The sequence below is a fragment of the Spermophilus citellus genome (genome assembly GCF_964194105.1).
Source record: "Spermophilus citellus genome assembly, chromosome: 16".
In the NCBI taxonomy this organism is placed as follows: Eukaryota; Metazoa; Chordata; class Mammalia; order Rodentia; family Sciuridae; genus Spermophilus; species Spermophilus citellus.
Window position 1 is genome coordinate 29,519,653 of NC_138196.1, and position 13,523 is coordinate 29,533,175.

The window sequence follows — 13,523 nt, forward strand, 5'->3', positions numbered from 1 at the left end:
GCATTCAAACATGCCTGATTTTGTCATTCTAATGCATTTGTATAATAGGTATTTATAAGAGACCTAATTATAGCTGATTGTGCATATGCGATATGATTTCACTTGTTCTGACTTCCCTCCACCCAGCCCTCAACCTCTTGCGAAGATGGGTCCCCGCTCCTAAACCCATAGCAACAGGACTCTGAGTTGGTGGCTTCTTTCTAACTAATGAGGGGTAAACGGTAAGATAAACAAGATGGGGAAGGAGAAGCCAGAAAGAAGAAGGAGAGTGCAGACACTGAGATACGGTGACCTCTGATTATCCAAAGCTGTTTCTTGAACACATTTTTGTGTGACCGCCTGCTGTCTCCAGTCTGCACGCTGCCTTCACTCCTCCTAATTAAAGCCAGCGGGCTAGGATGGAAGAAAACAATTTCAAAGCAAGGAGGTGGGGTAGGGAGAAAGCAATAGCTGTTTCTTTCTCTCTTTTCAGGGAGACTCTGAGCTCATTCTAGGTGAAGCTGGTCTGAAGGACATACCCAGGAAATTAAAATCCAAGGTGGTCAAAGACATCATTTGAATTGACTATATTTTACTTTACTGGGGTTCTGGGACTGTAGTTCAGTGTGCTCTAAGAAAGCCAGTGCTAAATGACAGGAAATGTGGACTTTGTCAGGCTGCGGTTCTCAATCTGCATGTCTTTCTCCTGCCTTAATTTTATTACTACAGTCTCAATGGGAGGAAATAGCAATTCAAAAATGTCAGCATTTGCCATTACTCTCCTTTCTTCCGACTACTAGACAGGTGGTTTGCAAATTTTGGTGAATATTAGAATCATCTGCAAGAAAGATCAGAACACAGTATTTGGGTCCCTCTGGAATGTCTGATTCAGTAGAATCAGGGTGGGGCCCAAGAACATGCAATTCTGACAAGTTCCCAGGTAACGCTGACACTGCTCATCTGTGACCACACTTTGAAAAACATTGTTCTAATTCAGTGGTTGCCAAAATGTCTCAGGCATAGATCTTCAAAAATCATTCATTATTGTGGAGCTGAAATGCATATTTGTGAGAGATGTTTTCGGCTCACTGTATTCTGATCCCTGATCTCACTGTTAGCAGACAGTGATACTTTTATCCACTTCTATCCAGAAGGCCTTGGGAGAGGGGAGATGACCTGTTAACCAGGGTTGGATTGGGCAAGAAGGAGGTTGGCTTCATCTATTTTCACTATGGCATAGTGGAAAGAGAGTGCCTGGTTTTATAGTCAGGTGTGGTATATACAATTCATAGCTCCCTACCCCTTTTATTTGATTAATTCTGTTATAATACTTGATTGTACCTCAATTTCCTGTTGCAAAATTTATTTACTTCATCCATATTTCTTAAGTACTCACCATCTTTCCAGCCTCTGGAGATACAGTGGGAAAGAGAATACAGTCTTTGATGCATGGAACTTGTATTCTTTTGGCTTAGAATGAAGTCAACCTAGTGGAGAACAAAGAAAATCAAAATTATTTGAGGCTAGTGATGATGACAATCTGTGAAAACATTAATTTGAGCAATCTTGAAAATATACTCCAAAGTTTTACGAAATGGTAGCTGTATTTATGCCTCTAAGCCACAAGAGGGTAGGTAATTATATCATTTGTTAAGAATTATGATTGGTGTTAGCAAAATTTAATTTGTTTTTTGAAAACGGGATTGAGTGTAGTCTTAGTCTCTGGGTACTTTGGGAGAATGGGTCCAGTGTAGAGAAGGTCAGGAGAAATTAACAATGTTTCAAAGGTCAACAGTGTTTCAAAGGGTGTGTGCATCTTCAGTTAGTTCAAAGATTCCACTACAGAAAGATGTATCTGAGATTTGATTAGCATGGCCTCTCAGCTCTATTTTAAATGGCCTGAGACAAAGCTACTCCAGTTCGATTTGTTTTCCCACCAATTCTAATGTAGCTGTGTAGGAGAGAGAACATGGGGAGACAAACTACATACAAGGAAACCAGTGAATTTGCAATATAATGTCAGGTAGTGATAGGACAAACAATGGAGGAAATTTAAAAAGGGAAAACATAGCTTTTCTAAATGAACTATTTGGTGGGTGAAGTGAGATGTGTTAGTTAGCTTATCTTTTCTGTGACCAAAATACCTGACAAGAACAACTTTGTAGGGGGACTGGGGTTTTGCTCAGTGGTAGAAAACTTGCCTAGCATGTGTAAGGCACTGTGTTCAATCCCCAGCAACGTACAGGAAGAAAGCACTGGTTCATGGTGCAGAAGGCTTGGTCTATGGTCAGCTGACTCCGTTACTCTGGACCTGAGGTGAGGCAGAACATCATGGAAGAAGGGTGCAGTGGAGGAAAACTGCTGAGTCCATGAGAGCCCGGAAGCAGAGAGAGGATGAGGCACCAAGGACAAAATATCAACCTGAAAAGCATGTCCCCAGTGACGTACTTCCTTTAGTTACACCCAATTTGCCTCCAGGTATCACCTAATGCAGTAGTCCTTTCAAGTTATTAATTTACCGAATGGATTATTCCACTGATTAGGAGGAATCATCTCACAATCTAATCATTTCATCTCCTGCATTAAAACAGGAGTCTGGGGGGATACCTCACATCCAAACCATCACATAACATAACGTATGATATGGGCCTGACCCATAGAGGCAGTGCAGTCAACACCAATAGCTCTTTTTCTTTTGCTCAGGTCAAGCCATTGTTTTATTTCTCACAGACTTGGAGGAGACACTCCTTGAAGAAGGGGCTCTCACATCAGTAGGCAGGGCACCACCTTACCTAGGCTCACGTCAACTGTGAATAGCGCAATCTAGGGAAAGCAAGGTCCAAGCCCATACATTACACCCTGAATTTGGGTCCTTTCCCCCGCCTGTTCCAATTTCTACAAGGAAACTTCTTCCCAAAACACAAGCTCAGATGGAGTGCCCTGAGCCTAAAACTCTTTCTTGGAGAGTGAGATATAGAAAGAGTCAGGAAAGCTGGGCTTGATGGTTCATGCATGTAATCCCTGTAACTCAGGAGGCTGAGGCAGGAGGATCCCAAGTTTGAGGTCAGCTTCAGCAACTTAGTGAGGCCCTAAGCAACTTAGTGAGACCCTGTCTCAAAATAAAAAAAATAAAAAGGACTGGGAATGTAGCAATTAGTAGTAAAAAGCCCCTAGGTTAGAACAAATAGGGCAAACCCTAAATGGGAGGGGATGGAGAGACATGTTTAATTGTGAAGCATCCTTTATATTTGGAAGACCTTTGTTTCCCCTCTTTAGGGCTATGAGATTGTATGTGTATCAGAAGGAACTCCTGGGCTAAGAAAGTTGAAAAAGGTTACTGGATGCCTCTTAGACATTCTTTTTTACTTTTTGGTTTTGAGGATCCAAATTCTATTTATCAATGAGGTGTTGTTCTCAGACCGGCCAATGAAGCAGAGATGATTTTTGGTGTTATCAGACATCCTCTGTCCTCCACCTCTGCCTCCCTGCACCCCCAACATGCTCACAGGCACACACAGGACCCTATACCCCCACCCTCCTCCAGAGACTGAAACTCTTTTGAAAGAGACTTAAGACTATCTTACCTAATTCATGTGATTTTAAATTAATGGGTTTTTGTTTTCTCTCTGAGCTGTCTGTGGTTTCATCTGTAAGGTGTAAATGACTCTTACTACTGAGCAGGTTTTGATGGAGAGAATGAGGGCCAGTGGAAGGGAGGGTGAGAAAAGAAAACAAATTCATACTTTGCATCCTTGAGGAAGGAAAGAACATGAATTTTGCTGCAGACAGGCTCAAGGTTGAATTCTAGCAACTCCACTTAGACTTTGGGCAAATTACTTAACCTTTCTTTGTCATCCGTGAAATGAAAATACTACTACTGATAATACCTATTTTGCAAGGCTGTAGTACAAGAATGAATAATTCCTGGTCTGAAGTATCTGCTCCACAAGTACTTATTATTTAGCAAGTCATTTAGCACCTGTTTCTCAACAGTTCCCTCTCTGTTGACCAGATCCCCTCCCAGCTCAGGTGAGAAGTGTCTGGCTGTCTGAGCTTCACCTTTTAGGGAAGGAAGACTCAAGTGATGATAATTTACACTAAGGTTTGTGACACAAGTCACGGGCTGCCTTGCCCAAGGGTGCTATTGTTTTAAAGGGAGTATTCTGTGGAGAAGGCAATGGCTAAATTAATTTGAAGTGATGGTGGGCAGGGGAGCTTTCTGGTGTCAATCAAAACACCTCTCGAAATTTGTCATTCATCCTCATCCTTGGATTCTAGGAAGTGGGTATAGGTACATTTTTGCAATTGCCATGATACAGGGGAGGTGGGAGGGAGGCCTCTCTGAGGAGGCAGTTTAAACAAAACTCTTTTTTGGGCTGAATAGAGTTTGATTAGTTTCTGTCTATGACTGTCTGTGGTGGTGATAGGGGTAGCAAGTGTGTGTGTGTGTGTGTGTGTGTGTGTGTGTGTTTGTGTGTGTTGTTGTTACACTAGTGGGAGAAATGAGGGGTTGTGAGCCACATGTAAGGTGGTTGGGCGGTAGAAGGCAGAAGATCCTCCACAAAGACCTTTGAGCTGTGCTTGAAGGAAGAACAGGAGCCCAGCAAACTGGAAGGGTGTTGTGCAGGTGCTTAGACTCAGGAAACAGATCCAGCAGGTCCCAGCAGGTGGAAGAAGGTGCAAGTTACAGTTAGGATAGTAGACATGTTTTATCCAGTGCTGGCCACAGCCTCCAGCCTATGGCTTCAGCTTCGGTTCCCAGTCAGTTCCATTTTAGTCTTTATTAGCCTCCACTTTGTCTCTGGTAGCCCCCATCTTTTCTGTAGGCCCTTTTTATATGCAGGTCTAAGAAGGCACCCTGACAACAGGTTACATAAGTGAGACCCTGCTCACAAGTGAATGTTTATGACCTTGAGTCTATAAGTTGGATCAGAGTGTTTCTGGCTTTGACCTACCATAAAATAGCCAGTTCCCACCCTGGCTATGTGCCCAAATCATAACAGCCCGCCAGAAACCTCACTGAGGCAGCCTAACTATTGCCATTTTGGACCTGCCCCAACAAAGGGCATTTCAGGCAGGGGGAGGAACATGAACAAAGGCACTTACCAAAAGAGCAGCAGCCTTGGGATGGGGGGCAGTGCTGGCACATGTACACAACTGCTGGCCTTTGACCCTGCCTTCCCAACGCACCCTGGCTTCCCATCTCCCTCTTCCATTTCAAGATATTCTGAGCCACTGAGCCCTTGCAATTCATTGTCTTAAAGGACAGACTCGATGCCCTTCCTTTAGTGGTACACAGCATACTTTGGGTGTCCCAAAACAGCCAAGACTTGGCGATGCTGCCTGTCCACACATACCTTTTTGAGAAGCAGATGCAGCCTGGATGATCCCTTGGTGGCTTAACCTCAGTGATTGTTTTGCCCATTTGCTATAAATGACTATCTCCAGCACTTGGTTAATTATGTGATTACAGCACCCAGTGACAAGGAGAAAATTAAAAATCTATGCTGCATTTTCCAGAACAACTTATTGCTCTATGCAAAAGAGGGCAAATGCAATTTAGCTGAGCTGCGGTGAACCAGAGCTGCTTCCTTCCTCTTATTTCAGCCCCTCCCTCATCTTCCCCTGGAGAGAAGCTGGGTTAGCAGTTGACTAAAGCAAGGAAGAGAGCAGGTGTGGAAGAAAACATAAATTACCATTATCCCTGACGATTCTGGACAGTGCCACCCACAGAGAAGGAGCTCAGCCAGACATCCCTCCCTAATTTCCGTAAAGGCCAGTAAGTTGTGGGTTTTGGATAAGTGAATTAATGTAAAACCCAACTTCAGCTTGGTCTCACATTTGATCATCATTTCTTTATGCTGACCTGTCATGGTTGTGTCTCTTCTGAAAAAAATCCAAGGTAGAGAGAGGGGAGTCACTGCTAATATGGAACGAGTATAGTTTTTTTGGAGCCCACAAGATTGAAGTTCACTTCTTAACTCGGTCACTGGTGTCGATGTTGGGCCATTGCTTAAGCTTTAGTTTTCTTAATTATAATATGAAGATTTTAAGCACCTTTCCCCCCTCACATTTACCATCTCTGAAATCAGGATGCCCTTGTAATGGATGGTGTTTTAGCATCTGTCAAAGTTTAATGGACCTCACTTTTTCTTTTTTAGTGCTCCATAAAATAATATTGGGTCTTAGAATTGGCATTTTAGACTTTATGAAATAGGGTACTGTGCAGACTTATTGTGAAACTGGAAGGGGAAATATGTGTCATCTACTTGGCACTCTATAATATTGTTGAACCCCATCCCTGCCCCAGGACATGAATTTTGATGCTGGTTCTTTTGTCTCCCTTTGATAATTCATTCAAATTTGATCCCTTTATCTAGAAAATGGGCTAATCTCCAGTCTGCATAGGAATGATCACAAAGCAGTCCAGGACTGAGGAACTAAACAAGACTTAACTGTCCGTGTTATCTGGACCAGCTCTCCCCTCTACAACAAATATTTGCATATGCGAAGACTTGTGGGTAATACAAAGATGAGGAACACCTAGTGGGGTTTCCGGTGAGAGTGGCATTCATGATATCTTAGTCTGTTTGGGCTTCTATTACAAAATACCACAGACTAGGTAATTTAAAGTGATTTTACATTTCCCGAGCCTAGGAAGGCCAAGGTCAAGGTACCCACAGGCTTGGTATCTGGTTGGGGCCTGGTCTTCTTCCAAGATGATTTGTTGTTGTGTCCTCCCAGAATGAAAGGGAGGGAAAAAAGATAAACCTCTTCCTTCAAGCTTTTTGATAAGGCCCCGAATCAAATTCATGAGGGGGCCTATTCTCATAATCTGATCACCTCCTGGAGGTCCCACCTCTGATTTCATTAGGGATTAGGTTATTGTTGGTGTTTGATAATGGGGATTGAACCCGGGGCGTTTTACCACTGAGCTACACCCTTAGTCCTTTTTACTTTTTATTTTGAGACAGGGTCTCAGTTGCTGAGGCTGGTCTCAAACTTGTGATCTTCCTGCTGAAGCCTCTTGAGTTACTGATATAAGGAAATAACTGAATGAAGAAAATAAATTCAAAATTTATTAAAATTACATATAAGAGGTTGTGAGGGGAATGGGAAAATAAACAAGGAGATAAATGAATTACAGTAGATGGGGTAGAGAGAGAAGATGGGAGGGGAGGGGAGGGGGGATAGTAGGGGATAGGAAAGGTAGCAGAATACAACAGTCACTAATAGGGCATTATGTAAAATTGTGGATGTGTAACCGACGTGATTCTGCAATCTGCATTTGGGGTAAAAATGGGGGTTCATAACCCACTTGAATCTAATGTATGAAACACGATATGTCAAGAGCTTTGTAAGGTTTTGAACAACCAATAAAAAAATAAAATAAAATAAAATAAAGAAAATAAAGAGAGAGGAGAGGCAGCTCAACAGAAACACAGATTTGTTTGGAACAAACCTGCAGAGGGGGGTCCCAGTGGAGACTGAGACCCATCTTACGCTTATCAGCCTGGGGTAGTTATGGGGCATGAGGCAGTGGGGAGTTTTTTGCAGTCAGGGCATTGCAAGGGGTTGTCGTCAGGGAAGAGGCCTTGTGATTGGTACCTCTATTTTGAGGCGGTCACTATTGCATGTCAAACCAAGTCTTTTCAGGGTTCCAGTCCCAGATAACAATTTCCTTTCTTTGCATGATGATGGAGTATTATCTGGTATACAGGTCAGGCTGAGACAGAATGACCATGAGGTAACTTTTATTCTAAGACAGAGGATATGCTGCAAAATGATGTTGCCTGTATCAAGTTCTTTCTAACATTTGGGATTACAGGTGTGTACCAAAGCACCTGGCATGAAGGAGAGAGAATTTTAGCAGATAGTCACAGAAAATATAAAAATTGGTTTTGAGTCTTGAATTATGACTAGAGTTTCAAAAAGGCAGAAATGAAGGGAATGGACAATGAAATACAATTTAAAAAGAATGATGTGCTCAAGAGGTGACATATTATCTAGTTTGACTCCAGAGTGTCTGGAAGCTAGAAGTATTTGGAGGTGTTATGGTGTTTGAGCAGGTGAAGGGGAGGATATAGATAGAACTACATCAACGGTGCCACTGTCCACCTCTTTGCTCAAGACAATCATGCTAATGTCATCTCCAGTGGCTTTCCTTCTTTTCTCTCTGCCTCCTACTTGTGATCCAGGAGTGTCTTCTGTCATTTCTACCTCCTGCACGTTATGATTCAGTTCATCTCCCTCCATTTTTCCTTGCTCCTATAACAGTGGTCCACTTTATGGTTTGAATGTAGCCCTTGCTGCTCTGCCACTGTGACTTATTTTTAAATAAACTTGTTCCTTTCTCTTCCTATCTCCTGCTCCTCCCTAATCTCTCCCTTTTCCTAGTCTCAGAGGAAACAGTATTACCTTTCTTCCCCATCTCAGGCAGATTAATCTGTCCTTGAGTACACACCCACCATAGGAATGAAGTAATTCAGGCTTTGAGGATGGAAGCAGAATATCTCAGAAATGATTATCTCCAAAATTAACAAGTAAATTGAAACTCCAACAGAGAACACTTGGAAAGTGTTGAATCACCTCTTTAAAAGCCCCCCAGTTCCTGCTGATGGGCAGAATCACTTCCTGTGGGACAGGAGTCCCCTGTGTTTCTCTTTTGCTAGCAAAGCAAAAAAACTTCTTTTTTTTTTTTTCTTTTTTCTCAAAACCATGTTTTTGTTATTGGATTGGCACTGGGGACAAGGATGGAGATTTCAGCAATACTCCCACCCAGACCTGGATCTCCCTCATGCTCACTCAAATTCTGCACAAGCTTCCAACTGGACTCCAAGTTTTCTTTCTTTCTTCAGTTCAATCTGTTAGGTCGGATTGGCTGAGAAAGCACCAAGCAACCCGCAGGCGAAAGAACCACCAGTCAGGTGCCGCTGATTGCTCCCCTAACTAACCCCAGTAGGACAAGGGACTCTGAGGCCCCCCCTTTTCCTGTCCCAAGCTCTCCCTTCCTGCCCTAAACCCAATAAAAATTCCAGTCCAGTCCAGCCCCTCGAGCATCTACCCATACCCGCCCTGTTGGTCTGGAGGGTCTTGCCTGGGAGTGAAATCTCAATAAAGCCTCCTTCAGCAGCCTCTTTAATCTGACTCCTTTTGATCGCCACCGCCTGATCTTACACAATCCTTTCTTGCAGTAGCCAAAATGGCCTATTTAAGCTGAATATCCTATTAGTTTGCTTTCTTGCTGAAAACCTGTGAATGTTTTTTTTTTTTTTCATAAAACATGGAGTAAAAATGCAAATTCCTCACCTTGCCCTCAAGACCTGCAGAGTCCAGGCCCTGCCTCCTCTTAACCTCTTTCCAATGCTTCATTTACGCTGTGTTCTTTATTTTTTGACACTGGTCTTTGCCTTGGCTGGTTCTTTTGTTTGACATACACACTCCTAGAGAGTTGTATGCCTGGCCCACTCTTGGCATCCGATGCACCATTTTAGGTCGGGAACCATTTTATCTAGAGGTTCCAAAGTTTCAATTCTGAGGCAAAGCTGCTTCACTTCCCTTGAGAACATGTGCCTGCTATCAACCCCACCCCAGCTTAAACTCCTAAACAGCGTAGGGGATTTCTCTTGCAGGCTATAAAGCTGCTCTGTGAGGGCCAACAGGCTGCAGCTCTACTCCAAGGGACAGCCTTGTTAATATATCTCATGTTACCAACAATAAATCTCTTGTGTGACATTCCGGGTGTGGGGCGTGGTCCTTGGACTTTGAGCAGGTAGAGCTGAAACTTTGGGAGTGTGAGGGTACCAAATTTAAGAGTCTGGCCTTCACTGGATAGTCAGAGGGAGAGGCATTGTAAATCTTTGATCAGGTGATTAACATGGGATTAAATTGTAGGGGTATTAATCCAGTGGCAGGATGGAAGATGAATTAGAACAGGAAGAGACAAGGAAAATGAGATCAGGTAGGAAACTAACCCTCATGTACTAGGTTACTTGGCTCCAAATATTTGAAGGTTTTCTGGCATCTATCTTTTGCTTAGTGCATAAGAAATAGTATTTGGATGCTCCTATAATAACTTGAACATAAAACCATTTGAGCATTTATCACTTTCAAGTGTCCTTATTTGCCTCTCTGCCTTTCCTCCTGTTCCCGTGTTGACTGATTGTGAACTTATCAAGGATGGTGTTTTAGTCAGCTCTTCACCTTTATGACCAAAATATCTGACCAAATCAACTTAGAGAAGGAAAAGTTTATTTGGGGCTCATGATTTCAGTGGTGTCAGTCCGCTGACAGCTGAGTTCATTGCTCTGGGCTCAGGGTGAGGCAGCATATCATGGAGGAAAGCATGGTGGAGAAGTGCTGCTCCATTGGTGGTAGCCAGGGAGCCAAGAAAGGGAGAGAAGGGACCACAGGGAAGATCCACCCTTCCAGGGCATGCAACTAGTTACTTGCCTCCTCTAGCCAGGCTCCACCTGTCCGCAGTTACCACTCAATCTATTCAAACTAGGGTGCACTGATGAGGTTGTAGCACTCACAATCCAATGTTGTCATCTCCAAGCATTCTTGCATTAATACAGAAGCTTTTAGGGGACACTTCACATCCAAACCATAACAGATGGGGACTGTGTCTTAATTATCTCTTCATCTTAGAGTTCAGAATGGTGGAAGGCACATAGCAAGTGCTTACTACATGTTTGCAGAATAAATAGACAAGAGATGTAAATCCTTCTAAGTGTTTTCAGAAGGATGTTATCCTGAGTCATTTTAGGTTGGTGCACTGGTAAAAGCCTTTCTATTGCAGGAACCAAGAAATGGAGGCTTTAATGAACTCAGAGATAAAAAGAATGATGAAGGAAAAGATCGTGATCTTTTATTTTGGTCTCTTCTCCAGACTTTCACCTATTACTATAGAGTTTTCCTGGTCATAAATGCAAAAGAGATGTTTGTATCATTTATAGAAGGAGTACTGAAAAGGTATCTGTGGCCATAATTTAGTATGTTTTATTTTGGGGAATGAAAAATCCTATTTTCATTTCATCTGTTGTTGCTAAGCTCTGAAGATTGCCAATTAGCCCTTGCCCTCACTGGATGCCTTGGTAAATTTTTAAAATTCGTGGTCCTTGAAAAAACAGAGCAAACAACCCTATTATTTTTCTTCAGTTTTGTATATTTATTATAGCACTTATTATAGTTCACATTATATTATGGTTATTTGTTGGTATGGCTTTTTTTTATCAGTTAGATTAGGAATTCTTTAAAGCAGGGACTATGCTCATTCATCTCTTAGCATGATGCCAGGTACATGCAAGGAGTTTAATCGATGCAGGTTGTATTGAATTTGTTGTAACTGTACATTAAAACACAGAGAAGGAGATGTTTAACTTTTTCTTAGTCTCCTAATGCCATGTTTTTTGTTATTCTGTTTGTGCTGAAAACATTTGTACATTGCCTTTAGGTAACTTATAAGAATTTATGAATTTATCTGTGCTTATCTTCCTACCTATCTACATCTATCTATCTATCTATCTATCTATCTATCTATCTGGGTATATATACTTATTTCTAAGAATACAGCTGTCTCTAGTATAATGAAGTACTCTTTAAGATGGAGGCAGTATCCATGGGATAAAGATTGCCCTTTATTTCATTTTTATTTATTTGTTTGGTACCGGGGATTAAACATAGGGCCTCTCAATCAATGAGCCACATCCCCAGCCCTTTTTTATACTTTATTTAGAGACAGGGTCTCACTAAGTTGTTTAGGGCCTTGCTAAATTGCTTTGAACTTACAATCCTCCTGCTTCAGCCTCTGGAGACTATGGAATTACCACAGTGCCTGGCAAGGTTGCCCTTTAATAGGCCTCCATTGGTATCTGTTATGGTGTGAATATGGTTTGTTCCCTCTGACATTCCTGTTGAAATTTGATTGCCATAGAGTGGTGTTGGGTGTGGGATTTAACAGGTCATTCAGAGGGATTAATGCCTTTCACATGTGAGTTTTTGCTCTTGAGGGATGAGATAGTTGTTATAAAGAAAGACTAGTCCTCACGTTTTATCTTTCCTTTTTTTTTGGTATGAAAAAGACTTGAAAAATCCAAGTTACCTTATTCCAATGAATCCCAGTTCCTTTTTGAGATTTGATTTAAAATGCATATTTAACGAGCTAATAAAAAAATCATAGTGTTCATGTTACTGATGGAGCCCAGGGGAAGAGACAGCTGGAATATCCTGCTTGCCCTTCTGCTTTCTGCCTTGAGTTGAGGTAGCATGAAGCTAGCAGGCAACATCCTCTGAACTTCTCAGCTTTCAGAACTGTAAGAAATAGAAAGTCTGGTGGTCCATTTTCAAAATATAGTATTCAGCCTTAATGGGATCCAATTATAGTCATTTTTATTATAGTCCTTCCCCTTTGCTCTCCCCAATTTTAAAATTAGCAATTGCATAGATTGTATCCCTGAGTCCTCCTATCAGGGTGAAGCCCTATTAGATTAGCTATATAAATCCGTGAACTGCCTGCCTAGGTGCACTTCCTAGTTAGGTTCCAGTAGCATGCCCTTGTGGCAGAAGGAAAGGTTTGCCTTACCCACTCACTTTCAAGAATGTGTTTGATTTCTTGCAGGTACCTCCATTATTTCTAATAGAACATCGAGCCAGAAAAACTGCTTTCCTTTATAAATTACCCTATCTTCTGTTATAGCAATAGAAAAATGAATTAAGGCAGTGTCTTTCTGAGATATTTGCATCATTTTGTAGCTTCAAGTGTGGCACAGGAAGTGTTTACTGAGTTATTGGCAATAAGGATGTCTGTGGAGGGTTCTTAAGAGAGACTATGTTTAGGATAGAGGGGAGATTCAGAGCTTAAAGTGATTTTTTTGTTGTTGAAGAGTGAAGTGCTGCACAGGCTAGCTGGGCTACCTGTGGCCTTGGGATGGCATCGAGTACATTGGCACTCGGAACCCAAGGAGATGTTAGTTCTGAATGTCAAGAGTACCTGGGAAATGCCTAAAGGAATTGGGAATTGCTGGAGGCACGTTCACTGGCACCCCTCTTCCCAGAGGTCTGGTCTTCCAGATTTAGTCAGGGCTCAATCAGACAGCTTTCTGTTCTCCGTAACTCAACAGGAAGGTAACCAGCTGGGAACGGAAAAATCCTCCTTCCAAATAGCAGCTCGTCAGGACCTGTGGAAACATAGGCAGGTGATAGTGGCAAAAAGCACTGGTCATACTGGAACTCAGGGCTCAGATGGACCCTCCATCCAGACATTCAGGTTACTTTACTCCATGAATCCCAGTTCCTTTTTGAGATTTGATTTAAATTACATATTTAACAGATCTAATTAAAAAATCATAGTGTTGATGTTATCCATGGAGCCCAGGGGAAGAGACAGCTGGAGCCTTAGGAAAAGGTCCAGACTGGTGTCAGCAGACAGATACTACACTCGGAAGAGTCACAGAGGTGGCCCAGCAGTTAACAGCAACCCCTGTGAGCCAGCCCCAACCTAGGATCTTCAAATGATGGCTTGGGAGATAAATTCCAAATAGCAA